This window comes from Balaenoptera physalus, assembly GCF_965194825.1.
Source record: "Balaenoptera physalus genome assembly, chromosome: 5".
Lineage (NCBI taxonomy): Eukaryota > Metazoa > Chordata > Mammalia > Artiodactyla > Balaenopteridae > Balaenoptera > Balaenoptera physalus.
The window spans coordinates 145929732-145947140 of NC_138884.1; the positions used below are offsets into that span (position 1 = coordinate 145929732).

Here is a 17409-nt window from a genome sequence, read left to right on the forward strand (position 1 = left end):
CCGCTCCGAGCGCTCCTCCCCTCCCCACGCGGCGAGGGGGGGCGGCACCGCCAGTCACCGCCGCGCCTGTCAAACCCGGGCCGGCTATTTATACCCCGCGGGGCCCCGCCGCCCTCGGCCCCCACCAGCCCGCCCACCAGGCCTCGGTGGCTCTCTCGAATTTCGCCCGCCCTGTAGCCCCCAACTTCTCCCAAGCCCGCCTTCTCAGGTAAAGACTCTCGCCACTTGTCCCGCTCCCTGCTCGGGGCTCCCCCATCCTGCTCCCGACTCCGGCCCCGGCCCGGGACTGGCGCGGGGGCTCCCGAGCGCGGGCAGGCGTGTAGGGGCGCGCGTGCACCTGCAGCGGCCGCCGGCCCGGAGCGCACGCACACACCCTCGCCACTCTCTGAGGTCCCCCGCGGGCGCCGGCTGTCACCCCATCCCCAGCTCCGGACTCCCGCCCTTCTGCTTAAGGGACGGCTCTGCACTCGGGCAGCCTGACAGTCACTGGGGGCCGGAGGTCGTTGAAACTCCTAGCCCGGGTCCCTCCGGTCTCGACTCCAAAGCCTGGGCTAAGTAGAAGGTGGGGCCGCGGGCGGGCCGGAGCGCGCCCCAGGCCCCGCCCCCGGCCCGTGACGCTCGTGGAGCCCCGCCCCGGCCGCCTCGCGCTCCTCCGCGCCGCCCGTTCCTCCTCCTCCTCCTCCTCCTCCTCCTGCTCGCTTGCAAACGCCCGGCCTTGTACCCCCGCGGACCCCGCCCCATTCCCAGAAATTACCACCCGCCCAACGGCCGGGCCGCGCGGCGGTTGGTGCCCGCGTTTGCTGACGGGCGGGCGGCGGGGCTCAGCGCGCAGCTGCGGAGCGCGGCGGGCGGTCCCTTGGCTCTGCCCCGAGAGCTGCGGGCGCCCGCCCCGGGCCATTGTCGCTGCTCGCTCGGTCGGCGACGGACGGAGAAGTACCTCAAGTCCGAGGAACGTCGGTGCGAGAATGAGGGAGTGGGTGAGCGCGGGAGTATTTTGGTGCCTGCGAATTCGAAAATGAAAACCCAGCTGTAGCCGCACGCTTCTTGTTTCCCCACTTTCACACAAAGGGGAACCTCTGAGCAGGGCACTCACGCGCCTTCAAGTGCACAAAAGCCAATGACACGGTGCCCGGGGTTGTCCTGCATTTGGAGCGCCTCATTAATGATCTTTCTTACGCCCAGTTCTGCACACAAACGCCTCAATCTCTTCCCCCACCACTACATTTGGCCGCCGCCGCACTGGCTTGTATTTGTTTAACAAAGAGCAGTGACTGTCCCGGTGCGCGTGGGGACCGACTCTGGTCCCCTCTCGGGCTCCTGCAGCCGCCCTCCGGTGGACCCGGCGCAGTATTCGCCAGGTTCGTTTCCCGGCTCCAGACTCACTCTTTTTGCGGCTCCACAGCCTGTCCTGAGCGAAGAAGAAACCCTGAGGAATACAAGTGGTGTCTGTTCTTGAAAGTGACGTGGGAACCATGGAGATAACCCTAGAGTAGGGCTCAGACGTCAAAGGCCCTACTGATTGAAGTCTCTGAAGAGCCGAAGAATTTAATGATCTTCTTTTTCTTTTTCAAGGCTAATAACGCCTGTTTATTTACCGGGGAGCGGAGGCGGGGTGGGGGGGGGGGGATTCTTTCTTTCCTATCCTAAAAAGCAACTCTGGGTACTTACTTTCGTAAGAGATTTTTCCTTTTAAACGTAGGGGAAATCTGGGTAGCAAATAGGGTTAGTCAGAGAGATCCCCTGAACTCTGATGAAGTTTTATGGATTCCTGAGTTGTAAAACATAGCGACTCTTGCCACTATTCTGAACTAAAGAATTTATAAAGCCTTACAACATTGAAACCTTTTATGTACGTTAAACAGGATACTACAAACAGCACCCTTTCTAGGGCAGTATTCCTAATCCCCTATTTCCTGTTAAAAAACAAAAAACAAACCAAAAAAACCCTATCACTTAAGGGAACCATTGTCCACTTTTATATTTGTAAGGACTTAATAATCAGTACTACTGCATCTCCATGACCCTAGCAGGGTGTATTAAGGAGCATGTAACAACATCGCCTGATTTCTATAGTTAGGAACAGATCTCACCTGCTGGGTCAAATCATTCCTGTTTGCAGCTAACATGAGAAGAAATGTATCTCCTCTACCGTCAGTTGGAAGTAAGCTGGAAAGTCCCAGGAAGAAACACTGGTAAATAACATTAGTGTTCCGATTTTTCACTGCTCCATGCGCGCCCTTTGAAATGTGGTTTTGTAGTTCCTCTCATTAGAGACAGACTGTTTCTCCACTCCACAGACGTTGGGCTTAGATCGTTCCACTTGCTTTTGGCCAAAGGAATATGGGTGGTAGTGTGACAGTTCTGAGCGTGGCCTTAGGAGGTATTGCATGTTGCTGCTTGCCTCTCTCACACCTGCCTTACACAATATGAAGAGCATGCCTGGGAAGTCTGCTAGTACAAGAAGAATGAGAGACATGGGGCGGGTCTAGAACCATCCCCAGCTTGAAGCCAGTGACCTGCAAAAAAAAAAAAAAAAATTGTTGTTTTAAGCACTGTGTTTTGGGGTGGTTTGCTACCCGGAATTAGTGTTGCTTTCATTGACTGGTGCAATAGGAAATGGAGCAATCTGCTTTTTTTTTTTTTAGTTTATTTTTGGCTGCGTTGGGTCTTAGTTGCTGCGCGCAGGCTTTCTCTAGTTGCGGCGAGGGGGGCTACTCTTTGTTGCGGTGCGCGGGCTTCTCATTGCAGTGGCTTCTCTTGTTGCAGAGCATGGGCTCCAGGTGCGGGCTCAGTACTTGTGGCTCGCGGGCTCTAGAGCACAGGCTCAGTAGTTGTGGCGCACGGGCTTAGTCGCTCTGCGGCATGTGGGATATTCCCGGACCAGGGCTCGAACCCATGTCCCCTGCATTAGCAGGCGGATTCTTAACGACTGCGCCACCAGGGAAGTCCCATAATCCGCTCTCTTGACCTTGAAGGTGCCAAACATGATGTCTCTGAGGTAGCTCTTTGACAGTGGGTCTTGGAAGACACATCCCTTGTGGAAGGCAGTGAAGAAAGAAACCCAGAAAGTTTGTAGCAAAGCATTCTAAAGAATTCAGGAGGAAAGGGCTGATGTGGCCAGTAGTCCTAGAATAATCACAGAATAGGAGAGCTCTATGTGGTAACTAGATTGCTTTTGCTTCTGTTTTTTTATATTACACAGTTCATTTTTTAATTATACAAGTGATTCATTGATACATTCCCATCATCAATTTTCAGATAATACAAAATAGACTTTTAAAAAAGCCAAGTCTCCTTTCCTTCTCTGCTTTTCTTTCCATGCCTTACCCTCCACACATACCCAGCCATCCCATACCTCCACTGTTCCACGGGTAACCATAAATGATAGTTTAGCATTTAAGCTTCCAGACTTTTTTCTATGCATTTATGTACATATACGTGCATATATATATATATATAGACCAAATATTAGTAAGATTATATAATATATGTACTAAGTAGAGTAATTTTGTATTTTTCTGTTTATTTCCCTTTTGTTTTCTCTAATTATCTAAGAAAGTCTCTTTTTAAGATCTTTCTTTCTAGGACTACTCAGCCTGTCTTCAGTATGATAGGCTAACCAAGGGAAGAGGTTGTCCCCACTTTTATATCAGAACGTTAAGTGGGAGAAGGACCCCTTAGCACCTGCCTTAAGGGTGGGAGTGATACGCAACACAAGGAATGAAGGAGAAGACTAAATTCTCTGAGTGGTAGCCAATAAATCATTTGTCCCTCCCAAATTGGAAATTCTCTTTCTGGGCAAATCCTTGAGCACTTTATAGCTGATAAAGTTATAGCTGATTAAATAAGGCTCTATTCCCTTATAACATTTCAAAGTGAGTAACCCAAAAGAACAAAGGAATGCCATGCTGTCTTTTCTGACCAGCCTCGGGAGTCATACACCACGACTTATGCCCTCTTCTATTGGTCATACAAACCAGTCCTAACTCAGCGTGGGAGGGCACTACACAAAGACATGAACACCAGAAGATGAGTATCAGTAGGGCCATGTTGGAAGCCGTGTGTCACAAGGCCCTGCCACAGCTGTGAATTTTGAGTGACTGACACAGTCTTTAAACTTGTTGGATTCCCTCATTGCAGGTGGGCAAATCCCAGATTACCAGCAACCGTGTAGACTTTATAAGGACAGCCAGAAAAATCTCTTCTTTTGTCTCTCTTTAAAGAATAAGCGGTTCTGGGCAACTATCCAGTTATATTATAGTGTTAACCTACCTTATTTATGAGCCACTGTATCCACACCTCTCACCGCCCCTTTCTGGGTGTCTCCAAAGATAATCACTCATAACTCTCCCATATTCTGGGTCTGCAAAAGAACCCAGTCTCCAAACTCACATTTTGTTTTAGGTACCATCTTGCCTTTTATGAGTCAGAATCTCTTAAACACTGTATATTAAACAAGTTATAAGAGGCCGGCCTGAGAGAATGATGAAAACCAAAATAATTTTGGAGGAACATGTTAAGCTTCCAGAATCCAATGAAACAATTCTTGAGAATGACATTTGTACCGTCAAATGCAATCAGGTAAAACAAGCAGAAAGTATAAAGTTTTTTTTTTTTTAAAGAATTTCACTTATTTATTTACTTATTTATTTATTTTTGGCTGTGTTGGGTCTTCGTTTCTGTGCGAGGGCTTTTCTCTAGTTGCGGCAAGTGGGGGCCACTCTTCATCGCGGTGCGCGGGCCTCTCACTATCGTGGCCTCTCTTGTTGCGGGACACAGGCTCCAGACGCGCAAGCTCAGTAGTTGTGGCTCACGGGCCCAGTTGCTCCGTGGCATGTGGGATCTTCCCAGACCAGGGCTCGAACCCGTGTCCCCTGCATTGGCAGGCAGACTCTCAACCACTGCGCCACCAGGGAAGCCCCTAAAGTTTTTAATATAGAAAGGAAGCCAAATCATCATGAGTTGCAGGTGTAATTTTGCCATGTAATGTTTTCTAGTGAAATAAGTACTTAATGTCATTTCATAATTTAAGTTCTTGATATATTTAAAAAGCAGTCGTCTCTTTAGAATAGTGCTTTAGTTGGAAGCATTGTATTAATTCCATCTACAAATAAATTACTTTTAAAGAACATTTTGGGACTGCCCTGGCGGTCCAGTGGTTAGGACACTGTACTTCGAATGCTGGGGGCGCAGTTTCCATCCCTGGTTGGGGAACTAGAATCCCACATGCCACACAGTGCAGCCAAAAATATTTTTTTTAAAAAAGAACATTTTATTGCTTTTTAAAAATATTTGAAGTGTTTAAGATGGATTACACTTTATTCTAGTTAGGATTTCTAATATTTTCCATGTTAAAACCAATTTTTGTAAGCAGATTTTGCCTCCATTGTCATAAAATTAAAAGTCCAAATGAAATGTACATGAAGACATTTTATTAGTGATTTAAGATTACGTTAATCTTTAAAATTTCTGAATGAAATTGGTTTCTTAATAAAATTCAGGATAAATGCTATAGTAGTTAATTAAAACACAAAGATAAATATCTTCCATGGAGAAAGATCTGAAATAAATTTCCGTATCTGCAGGCTGACTAGTTTTCAAGGACATTGAGCTGTTTCTTCCATGCTGCTAAGTCAAAATGAGTTAATAGAAATTTTTCTTTCCATTCATTTCCTAGGTCACCCTAAAGATCAGAAAAGCACACCAAAAGCCTTGCTTTTCCCATTATTTATTTGCTTTCCTCTCTGGGGATTTTTCCTACTGGTCAGCTAATCAGAGTGGGAAGCATTATTTTAGTAGTAGTAAACAATAACAGCAATAATAACTATACTATTGGCCCCTATTAGTATACCACTGGATACTTTGTGTTCATTTATCTTATGAATTCTGGGACTTCCCTGGTGGCGCAGTGGTTAAGACCCTGAGCTCCCAATGCAGGGGGCCCGGGTTCGATCCCTGGTCAGGGAACTAGATCCCACATGCATGCCGCACCTAAGAGTTCACGTGCCACAACTAAGGAGCCCACCTGCCACAACTAAGGAGCCTGCAAGCCGCAACTAAGAGCCGGCACAACCAAATAAATAAATGTTAAAAAAAAAAAAAAAATCTTATGAATTCTGTGTAAGTATCCCATCCTACAGTTCATGCTGAAGTTATGAGAGATTAAGCCACTTGTTCAAAGTTACACAGTAGACAGTGGAGTTGGAGATTGAATTCTCCAGAGCCTGTGCCCTTGACCACGTACATCTAAAATGCAGCCTTGTTTCAACTGTTCATGTCCAAACATCACGGATGAAAAGTATTGCCCTCTGATTCAGCCTTGACACCAGCTTCATGTCCCATTCCCCCCCCCAGATTCGTCGGGTACTGCTGCCACCTGGCAGCCCTATTCACCTCTGTTTGGCATCCCTGTTCTGCCTAACAGCAGGCACTGCTGCAGATGGTTGAGTGTTTCTGGCCGCATTCCCTATCTCCCTCTCCAGACACTCCCTTTTCCGCTGGTTGCCAACATATTCCCACTACTCCGCCCTGTGGCTCCTGTATCCTGTTCTTCCTGTCTGCCGCATTGTGTCTGAGTAGGCTTTCCATATCTGCTGATGACACTGACTGCTAAGCAAAAAGAAAGAGGGAAATTTAAGGCCAGGATAAGAAGCCAATCAATACGGAGGATAAAAGGTCACAGGAGAACCATCATTAAAATGGGAATCCCAGACAGAAAAGAATGGAATAAATGGGCAGAGGAATTGAGAGTTTTAAGATACTGCGAACCTATAGGGAAGACTGGAAACTCCCATAACGTAAAGGAGAGAGGGAAATAAAAATAGTTCTGTGGTTCAAATTAATATTCAAGAGTCTATGAATAAGTACAGTCATTGATAATATCTGTCCTTACACGTGATCAGAGTCCTAAATACCAACAAAATGCTTTGGAAATCTGGCACCATCTTAATAGGTAGGGTTGATCAAACGTGTATTTTCTCTTAATCTTTTTTTTTTTTTAATCCTCATAACAACCCAGTCAGGAAGGGATTCTCATCATTTTGCAGATTATGAAACTGAGGCAACTGAAGGGGTAGAAGGACTTTTCCAAGACCACCAGCAAGTGAGCAGTGGAGCCAGGCAGGAAACGTAAGCGGGCTGGGTCCAGACTCCCCGCTCCCAACACTCTGCTTGGCTTCCCCAGCCTGCCCGGATGAACTCACGTGAAACCCCCAGTCTGGGCCTTGCAGTAGGGATGCTATCCGCCTTTCAAGGAGGAAAGCTGGCTTTCACAAATAGTACCTTCTCCGCCACGTCATCTCCAAGGCCGAAGGCGAGGTCGGGCTGGCTTCTCCCTAGTCTGTGCTCTCCTGTGATTCGAGGTCGGCGAAGGAGCACAGTTTACAATTCAACAAGCCCCCAAAGTGGCTTATAATCTGCTAGAGAATTCCAGAGCCCACTTACAAAGTCTGCATTTTTATAGGGTTGCCTGAGTGGAGAAAGAAAATTAAAACATACTGTACTATTTTTAATTAATCAACTGCCTGCCACGCCTCTAAAATAATTTTCTTACGTTCGTTGGCCACATACTCTCTCGTTTCTTCCTGTGATGATTTTGCAGTATTATTTTTACGGAGAGAATGGAAAGAATTAATTTTCTCCTCTAGCTTAGAATATTAAAATTTGGTTTTTATTACTGATACTTTAGAAGAGTTTCTATTAGCCTCATATCTTGTTATTGATAATGTCACATAAGTTTTAGGATAGTTTTCAATTTGCAGGAACTTCTATCACATTTCTTTCATATAGAAGTAAGATTGCAGCTTATTCCAGTTTTCTTACGCAGTGACTAATCTTAGATAGTCTTTGACTTGAAAACACTCATTAATTAGTTGCTATTTGAAAACTAGTATATATAGGATGGATAAACAACAAGGTCCTACTGTATAGCACAGGGAACTGGAACTATATTTCATATCCTTTGATAAACCATAATGGAAAAGAATATATATGTATAACTTAGTCACTTTGCGGTACAGCAGACATTAACACAACATTATAAATCAAATGTACTTCAATAAAAATTTTTTAAAAGCCTCTTGGACCTCAAAAGAAAAATTAGTTGCTGTTTGATGTTCAGTGAGTAGTGGTGATGAGTCTTATGTTTTCTCTACGGATGTCACTATTTAAGGTAATATCAGCCATGTATTTACATATTTTGCCAATGTATTCCTATAATTAATTCCTCTCTGTCAACTCTGGTATAATCCAAAGCTTCCTCATTACTTATTTTCAAATTTATCTTTTCCTTTGAATGTTTGCTTTGGTATGATCTGAAATTATGATCTTGAATTTCTATTTTTGATGTAACCATCATCTTTATCACTTTTGTCTCATAGTCCTTTAATTTTTATCTAAATAAAAAATATATTTTCAAAAACAAATAGACAAATTCAATACATAAATTTTAAAATGATAAAAAGGTACCCTTCATATCTATTCAACTCAGGAATCTAGTTCTTATTTGTTCTCTTGAAATGTTCCAAAATGTCTTTTCAAATTACAGTTAAAATGCACACTCAAACTTTATGAACCTTTTGAATAAATATTTTACAGCTTGTTTGTATATGAGTTTCTCTTCTGAATCTTCAAACGTTTTATATCTTGTCATTGTACCCAGGCTGCAAGGCTTGAACAGTTTTACAGTGGACAGACTGTCTTGTTATACGGAGAGCCTAAAGAGAAATCCAAGTTGGCAGGTGTGTTTAAATGCTCCATCTAAGGATTAGAGATGGTTCGTCTGACACAGGAGCCTAAAAAGGAAACATGTAACTGTCGCAAAACACTGAAGTAGTCCACAGCTTCAGGTAAGGTGAGGCAGCTTTCCCTGCCTCCAACCCTCTCCCCAGAGAAAAAACAGCCAGCAGGGGTTGGTGCAGAATCCAGGAGGGAGTGAGTAGAGAAGACAGTGATCTTAACCAACCGTGGCTAAAATGTTTTACTTTAACAGATTTTACAAAACACCTGACCATGTGAGTATGTTACTGGGGCCCACAGCAGTCAGTTTAAGTGAGAGGCCCTGAGCTTATGTTGTTAACCTGAGGCCCAGCTGCCCACCTGCCCCAAGGTTCTCTGAATCACTCAGTTCCTTTATAACATAGTCTCCTTTTCAGCTTAGGCTACATCAAGTTGGTTCCCATTTTTTGCAAACCGAAGTTATCCCCTACAAGTCTCTATTCCGTTTTTCCCAGATTACCGCGCTAGACCTGTAACTAGTCTGCTAAATGCTATTCCCAGTTCCAGTTGGTTTCACACATCCCTGCCAGATTAATCTCCCTGTAGCAGAGCCCTGGTGTCATTGCTCAGAACCTCTGAGGACAGACTCATCAACTTGGCATTGAAGGTGGTGGGGTTCAGGACACACTGCCCCAAAATACGGCACCAAAATATTCAGTATGGTATTGAATATTGTAAGCCAAAGGAGTCTGATTAAATAGCAGAAGCAAGATGGTCACTCTGACTCTCTCCCACCCCTTCTTTCCTGAAGCAGGCCGTAAAACCCTCCTGTGAGAGGTACCCTCTCTGTGTCCCTCGGAAAGGAGCGTCCTTGTCTCCAACGACAAAGGGACACCAAGAGGAATAATAACCAGAGGCCTTGCTAAGTTTCCCCTAGTTTCTTACAATTACCTTCCATTCCTTACCCAGTCATCCAGCTCCACAACTGTCCACTCCTCATCCCACGCAGCCTAAAAGCACTCGGGTCTGTTTCTTTGGGTCTTCATTTCTGTATGAAAGCTCTCGTGTACTGTAAAACTTATATTAAATAAACGTGTATACTTTTCCCCTGTTAGTCTGTCTTTGTCAGTTTCCTTTTCGGACCCAGCCAGGGAGCCTAAGAGGGCAGAGGAAAACTTTTCCCTCCCCTACAGAAGCCTCTGTGCCAGGACCCACGGCAGCTCTCAGGCTTACTTCCCACCGCCTTCCTTGAGGGAGGCCTCACTCCAGCCACAGCGGGCTGCTCAGGATCACGCCCTGAACTTTCCCACCCCTCTGCCTTCGCTCAGGACGCTCCTCCTACACGAAACTGCTCTCTCGCTCTGGCTGTCAAAGCTACAGATCCTTCAGGGTCTGGCTCAAATATCCTCTCCTCCAGGAAGTTTTTCCTGAGTTCCCAACAAACCTCCATCCCCCAAACAAAGTGCGATTTTTGCCCCGCTTCGACTCACCATAGCTTTTGGTTCTTACGTCCTCAGTGATGCTAAGTTTGTCCTCAGTTTATCATCATTGTATACAGCAGCCTTACGTCTTACACAGGAGTTTGGCTCCAAAGTCAGCGAGCAAGGACAAAAAATGTTACAGTGCAAAAAATCTCTCGAAATTTCCTAAGAAGGTGCCAATTTAGAGAGCAATTACTGCTCTCCCTAGGTCAACGGCACTCTCCTTCAGCACTGCAAAGCTGAAGTCACCCGTGGCTTGGCGAAATGTCCAAGCTGTGAAAGGAACTGAGCAGGACAGTTTTTTTTTTTTTTTTTTGGCCGTGCCACGAGGCTTGTGGGATCTTAGTTCCCCAAGCCAGGCCCACAGCAGTGAAAGCGCTGAGTCTTAACCACTGGAGCGCCAGGGAATTCCCAGGGCAGCGCTTCGTCTCCCATAACACAATCCCTCCAAAGCGTGTGACAGCTGAGAAGCGTGTGACTCCCCATTTAAATTCTTCTCTGAGTCTCAGTGCATATGGTTGACTTCCTGTAAATTAAATGCACCGGTGATAGGATTTTGATTTCTGGTTCCACCACTTACTAGATAGGTAACCATGGCCAAGTTATTTAATCACTTATTTTCTCTACCCCTCAGTTTGCATCTGCAAAAAGGAACAGTAATAAGGCTCAATTAATAAGCTTGTTGTAAGGGTTAAATTATTGATAGTTAACCTGTAAAATAATACTATTTACCTTCTAGGTTTTCAATGAAAATTAGATGAGCTTACATATATAAAGCACTTAGAAAAGTGTCTGGGCATATGTTAGGGCTCAATAAATATTACCTATTTTTAAAATTAAAAAAAAATCTTATTGAAGTACAGTTGACTTACAATGTTGTGTTTAATTTCTGCTGTACAACAAAGTGACTCAGTTATACGTATATATGTATTCTTTTTCATATTCTTTTCCATTATGGTTTATCACAGGATATTCCCTATAGTTCCCTGTGCTCTACAGTAGGACCTTGTTGTTTATCCATCCTCTATATACTAGTTTGTATCTGCTAATCCCAATCTCCTGGTCCTTCCATCCCCCACTCTCCTCCCCTTTGGCAACCACAAGTCTGTTCTCTATAAATATTACCTGTTATTATTACTTATCTCTCTGTCTTACTTTCTTCTGCTGCTTGTAAAAGATTAGATGAGAAGCACTATCGCAGAGCAAGTACTCTGTAAGGGTTAGGTATTATTATTATCATTATTATCATTTCACTACTGTGTCCTCCCTATTGCAAGTTTCTTGGGGGCAGGGACATTATCTTTCACAACTTTGTGTCCTTGCAGTGACTCAAAACAGTGCCTGGTGCATATGTCACTCAGAAGATAGTCGAAAATCAGATAACGTTTCTCCCCTCCAAATTATTGTTACATTGATTTAATTTTTACAAGTTCATAAAGAAATAAACGAAGTGTGTATTCATGAATACCTGAATGGCTCTCCTACCCTCTGAAACCCTCTTTACCATCTTGGGCACAACGTTTCATCGCAAGAACTCCCCCAGGGGGCGCTGAAGAACTTCCTGAATAAGGACTTATTCACGTACCAGAGTTGGAATGTGAATTACTTGGGGGTAAATGTTGACTTTGGGTTCTCTGAGTTTTACTGAGGACATTTGTACCATAAAAACTGATCTTTAAAGCTAGTAATTCATGATCTGTGGTTTGAAACCACCTTGGAAATGATTCCAGGACACCAAGAAATATATAATCCTAGATTCGTAACTGATTACAATTTTTTTTTCTATCTTAGGTCTCCTGTCTTTTAAATAAAGATAATAATACCAACTGACCTCAAAACCTTGGTGACGAATAATAAACATGATGCTCAGGAAGTTAACGTGATGAGAGGACTAGAGTCTATTAGTTAAAAGACTCCATTGTCAATATGTGTTTATGTGTAGCCGATTCACTTTGCTGTACAGCAGAAACTAACACAACATTGTAAATCAACTATATTCCAGTAAAAATTAATTTAAAAATAAAAATAAAAGACTCCATTATCAGAGATAATTCTTTCCATATGTGTACTTATTAGGAAGGTTTTTCCCTTTTTACAGCTCACATCTTTCAAAGGGACCACATGGAGCGAGAGAAAGGGCGACTCTCAGACAGCAGCTTCTCTGAAATAACCTTTCCAGTGAATGAGATGACAGAGGTGTCAGCCAGATAGAGCTCTGTTGACCCAGGTAGGTGTCAAATACTCCTCTGTCTTAGTTTAACAAATGGGAAAACATTATTCTCCTAGCAACTGGTGTGATCTTTTCTCTTAGGAATGAGACCCACCTCTGTTGGGAAAATTCCATGGTGAGCCTGCTTGGAAGCTGAGACCTAAGTGTGAGGAAGCACTGTCCAGCCTAGAACAAGGAGAGGGATTTGTTGATTGCGCTGGAGAGGGCTTTGGGGAGGTGGAGCTGTTGAGATGACAGAAAGCTGGCTGTGCCCTGTGAGATGCATCCGGCCAGCGACCTCACAAACCCTTGGCAAAGTGATTAACCTCACACAGTACTTGGTAGATAAGGAACTCAGTGGAAACAGTGGAAAGAGTGTTCCTGACGTCCATCTTTGCCTAAGGCAGCAGCACAGGGGGCCCTGAGGAGGCAAGCTTCCAGGGAGTCCCAGAGATCTCAAAGCAGGCTCTGGACTCGCACAGGCCATAAATTACGTGGGTGCCAGCACCCAGTTTTCCTAAGTCTCCGAAGGGTGGGAAGGCCCCAATCCCATCTGGTTTACATTAGTAGTAATAGTAAGATAAAGGTAGCTTATTTACAAAGTTATGCATCTTTAAACAAAATGGAGGGAAAATAAGAAAAAAAAACATTTTTAAGTCAAACAGTAGAGCATTTTGCCTACAAAGCCAGGCACACCACTTTTACTATGAGAGCAGACATAAATGATAAGAAGGGAACTTCCTTGCTGTGTTAACAATTTTGAGCAAAGTGTGGGAAAATACTTTAAAACAGAGACTGTCTTACTTTATTGTAACACCTATCCAGAAATCAAGGGTCCTCAAACAGATATTTGAATTTTATCCTTTCTTATCTGAAGATTTAGTTTTTTAGAATAAAGTTAGCTTTTTTCTTATTACAAAAATAACACATGGCTATTTTTAAAGTTTTAAAACACAAGAGGATAAATCCACACCTTTAAAGATTATTATTATTATTTTTTTAAAAACGCGAACTCCTGGGACTTCCCTGGTGGCGCAGTGGTTAAGAATCCACCTGCCAACGCAGGGGACACAGGTTTGATCCCTGGTCGGGGAAGATCCCACATGCCGTGGAGCAACTAAGCCCATGCGCCACAACTACTGAGCCTGCGCTCTAGAGCCCTCGAGCCACAACTACTGAGCCCACGTGCCACAACTGCTGAAGCCCGTGCGCCTAGAGCCCGTGCTCCACAACAAAGACAAGCCACCTCAATGAGAAGCCCGTGCACCACAAAAAAGAGTAGCCCCTGCGGGCCACAACTAGAGAAAGCCCGCGCACATCAACAAAGACCCAACGATGAAGACCCAACGCAGCCATAAATAAATGAATTTTATTTAAAAAAACACAAAAAAAAACCGAACTCCCTCATGGTTTTCAGGGAAGAGTTTTTATTTATTTGTTTATTATTTAGTTGTTTGTTTGTTTTTGGCTGTGTTGGGTCTTCGTTGCTGCGCGTGGGCTTTCTCCATTCGCGGCGAGCGGGGGCTGCTCTTTGTTGCGGTGCGCTTCTCTTGTTGCGGTGCGCTTCTCTTGTTGCAGAGCACGGGCTCTAGGTGCACGGGCTTCAGTAGTTGCGGCACACGGGCTCAGTAGTTGTGGCTCGTGGGCTCTAGGTGCAGGGCTTCAGTAGCTGTGGCACACGGGCTTAGTTGCTCCGTGGCATGTGGGATCTTCCTAGACCAGGGCTCGAACCCGTGTCCCCTGCATTGGCAGATGGATTCTTCACCACTGCACCACCAGGGAAGTCCACACCTTTTTAAAATTATAAAGTAAATTGATCTCCAGCCTCCATGAAATGCAAAGATCATTCTCAGTATGGTAGGAATAGCGTATGCTGAGGGTGAGTTAGAGGTGAAGGTTATAGAACTGTCATTGTAGCTTCGGGAAAAAAGATAAAAGAAGAAAGAACTTTTCACTTTACACATTGAATTAGCTGGACTCCTGGTGGCACACGACAGAAGCTGACTTGAGCCAGCTTAGCCAAATACGGCAATAACTTTATTGGCTCACATGTCGAACTGTAGGACAGGGAAGGACAACTGTATCAAAACCTCTTACTTTCAGGATGCTCCGTCTCCATCTTTCTTCTCTGCTTCTCTTGCCAGTTTCAGTTTATTCTCTCAAGCCAGCAGCTGCATGAGAGGTACTGTGGCCTTCAGGCTCACATCTTCACCATGTGCATGGGCCTCATAGATAGAGAGTGGACCAATTCTTACCAATAACACGAGTGCTATTTCCAGAAGAATAGAAAAATTTTGGAAGAAAAAAATTTTTCAGTATATCCTTTGCTGCCTTCCCTACCACATACACTAATACACATACTCTTCTTCCCATACATACAATTCCAAAATGTCCTTGTCTAGCCACTATGTAGCCACGCATATCCTTGTCCCAGCTCCAGGATCTTTATGTTATGTCAATTCACCATCAGGATGGATGAGGGGGCCTCGTTTCCTTATAACTTACAAATAAACAGTAAACTTAAATATCCTCAATGCACCTACATATACAATGGTGGGGGAAAAAATAAGATAAACATTGTTTCAAAAGGAATGTTCAAAAGAGGGAAAACTGAGAAAGCAACGCTCAGAGCACAGACCACTTCTTCCTGGACAGGGATAGCCAGTCGGTAGACTTAAAGCATTGAACCTTGGCGGGTGCTTTGTAGAGGGTACTACTAAGGCTCTATGTGTCTACAAATATCCTAGTTGAATGGGCAGAATTGTAAGTTTATAGATAGGGTACAACTGCTGCTGTTTCCGCATGGTAACTTTCTCAGCCCAAAATTTTGCCAGGGCTGCTTGGACATTATTGAATTCAGTGGCATTTAAATTGAATGGAGAGTAGAAAAAGAAAGATGCAATAAATACATATATCAAATCATTATGTAGTATACCTTAAGATTATACAATGTTATATGTCAATTATATTTCAATAAAGCTGGAAAAAATAAAATTAAAAATAAATTTTAAAAAAGGAAAGAAAGGAAAGGAAGGGAGGGAGGGAGGAAGAGAGGAAGGACCTGCAAGAAGAAAGAAGCACTTGCTATCTTTTACAATAGGCATTTACACCTTATTGTTTTACTGAATGCAGGCTTTTAGGCAGATCTGAGTAGAGGGTAAAGAAACTCCTAAAGGGAGAGTAGGATACCCTTCTCTTTACTGAGGGAAATCTTTAGCCAAAATTTTAAAAATCTTTATTTTTATGAAGTAACAAATATAAAAACTCACTGGTAAGTATAAATATTGACAAAGAGAGCAAATCCATGAAATGGTCAGTATCTAAAGATCATCTTAGAAAAAAAGGAGACATGGTAACTTGGCAGCAAAGACAAGCAGATGCACAAACGTACAGGAAATTATTTGGTTCTAGACTGACTTTTCTGGTATTTAGGTGTAAGTTCAGTAGGTTATTTCAAGCCAGCTGAGATAACGGGAGAACATATTTAACCCAGCGATCCCGGCTGCGGAGTAACTAGGGCAGAAGAATCTGATGCGACCTGACTTCTAGGTGTGCCCAGAGTAAAGGACTGGGGTGGGAGCGAGGGAGCAACCACCAAAGTGTCCTCAGCAGACAAGCATGTTCAATAATTTCTTGTTTTGCTTCGCCATTCTGAGTTCAAAGAATCCATAAAAACCGTAGTCATCTGTACAGAGCAACATGAGGTAGCAAAGATTACAGAGAGAGGGTTCAACAATACAAAAGTTTTAGGAAAGTTAAGTTCATACAACTCAGAAAATATAAAAGTTAAGTTTTTCCAATAAGGGTTAATACCACATTATTCATATACAATTCACTCCGTTCTGAATGTAGAATTGTAGATGAAATGAAAAATAGAATTTAAAAAAATGTGTTTACTGGATCGTTTTGAGTTATACTATTCTGAATATTCTAGTTCCATTTGTATTTAATTACTTAAGAAGAATAGAGGAAGCCATATCAGTGAAAGAAATGTTGATCTTTATGGAGAAATGTAGGCTCCATAATAGCATCATCAATATAACTGAAATACAATTTCAACATTTACAAAACTAATATAAATTTTTTCCTTAACATCCGTTTTTAGTCTAGAAAGCAGCTATTGTTCCTCAGATACCAGTCTCTTAGACTTTTCCCTTAGTGGTTTTGAGTGTTGTGTCTATGAGATTCTTAGATAGTGGGGAAATGACTCCCCAAATTTGTATCTCAAAAGTAGTTTAATAATTTTGTTGAAAATGAAAAAAATATTACTTTCACATTGAAACTTTCCTTTCTTGTTCTTATATGCACAGGAGGGGGAAAATTATGTAAACATTCTTTTTTTTTTTTAATATCTATTTATTTGCCTGCACGGGGTCTTAGTTGCAGAATGTGGGATCTTTTTTTTTTTTTTGGTTGCGGCACCCCAGGGGTCAAACCCCACGCCCCGCATGGGAAGCTCGGAGTCTTAACACCTGGACCACCAGGGAAGCTCCCTATGTAAATGTTCTGAGTGAAAAGGATATTTGGTATTCTAGTAACTGTACAACAAATTATTTTAAAAGTTGAGGTAGACTGTACATTTAAAAATAGTTACATTTTACACTATATTTTACCACAATAAAAACAATTGAAAAAAATTAAGATAGAATTAGACTGATAGATAGGCAGTGCGTTTTTTTTTTAATATAAAATTATTTATTTATTTATTTAGGCTGCGTTGGGTCTTCATTGCTGCGCGCGGGCTTTCTCTAGTTGCTGCGAGCTGGGGCTACTCTTTGTTGTGGTGCGCGGGCTTCTCATTGCAGTGGCTTCTCTTGCTGTGGAGCACAGGCCCTAGGTGCGTGGGCTTCAGTAGTTGCAGCACATAGGCTCAGTAGTTGTGGCTCGAGGGCTCTAGAGCGCAGGCTCAGTAGTTGTGCCGCACAGGCTTAGTTGCTCCGCTGCACGTGGTATCTTCCCGGACCAGGGATCAAACCTGTGTCCCAGATTCTTAACCACTGCGCC

At 43.5% G+C, this 17409-nt stretch overlaps 1 protein-coding gene and 2 long non-coding RNA genes across 5 annotated transcripts in view; 1 reads left to right on the plus strand and 2 right to left on the minus strand.

The window, feature by feature from the left end:
* ELF2 (E74 like ETS transcription factor 2) overlaps nt 1-356 on the minus strand; it is a 95653-nt gene extending 95297 nt beyond the window's left edge. Inside the window, exon 1 of the mRNA XM_082462177.1 lies at nt 338-356. The gene's annotated coding sequence lies outside the window, so the exon portion shown is untranslated. The remainder of the gene's footprint in view (nt 1-337) is intronic.
* Nucleotides 107-10197, plus strand: LOC309661017. Of its 2 annotated transcripts, none has more exons than XR_014263795.1 (3): nt 107-208; nt 7023-7102; nt 8660-9673. It is a non-coding gene; the product is annotated as an uncharacterized lncRNA (long non-coding RNA). The 2 variants fall into 2 exon arrangements; XR_014263796.1 differs by lacking the exon at nt 107-208 and adding an exon at nt 9831-10197 and having other exon boundaries at nt 6618-7102; nt 8660-9011.
* Nucleotides 3134-12301, minus strand: LOC309661002. Of its 2 annotated transcripts, XR_014263776.1 has the most exons (4): nt 10206-12301; nt 7282-7349; nt 6394-6609; nt 3134-4921 (listed from the first exon to the last, which is right to left on the minus strand). It is a non-coding gene; the product is annotated as an uncharacterized lncRNA (long non-coding RNA). The 2 variants fall into 2 exon arrangements; XR_014263775.1 differs by lacking the exon at nt 6394-6609.
* Nucleotides 12302-17409: the final 5108 nt, after the last annotated feature.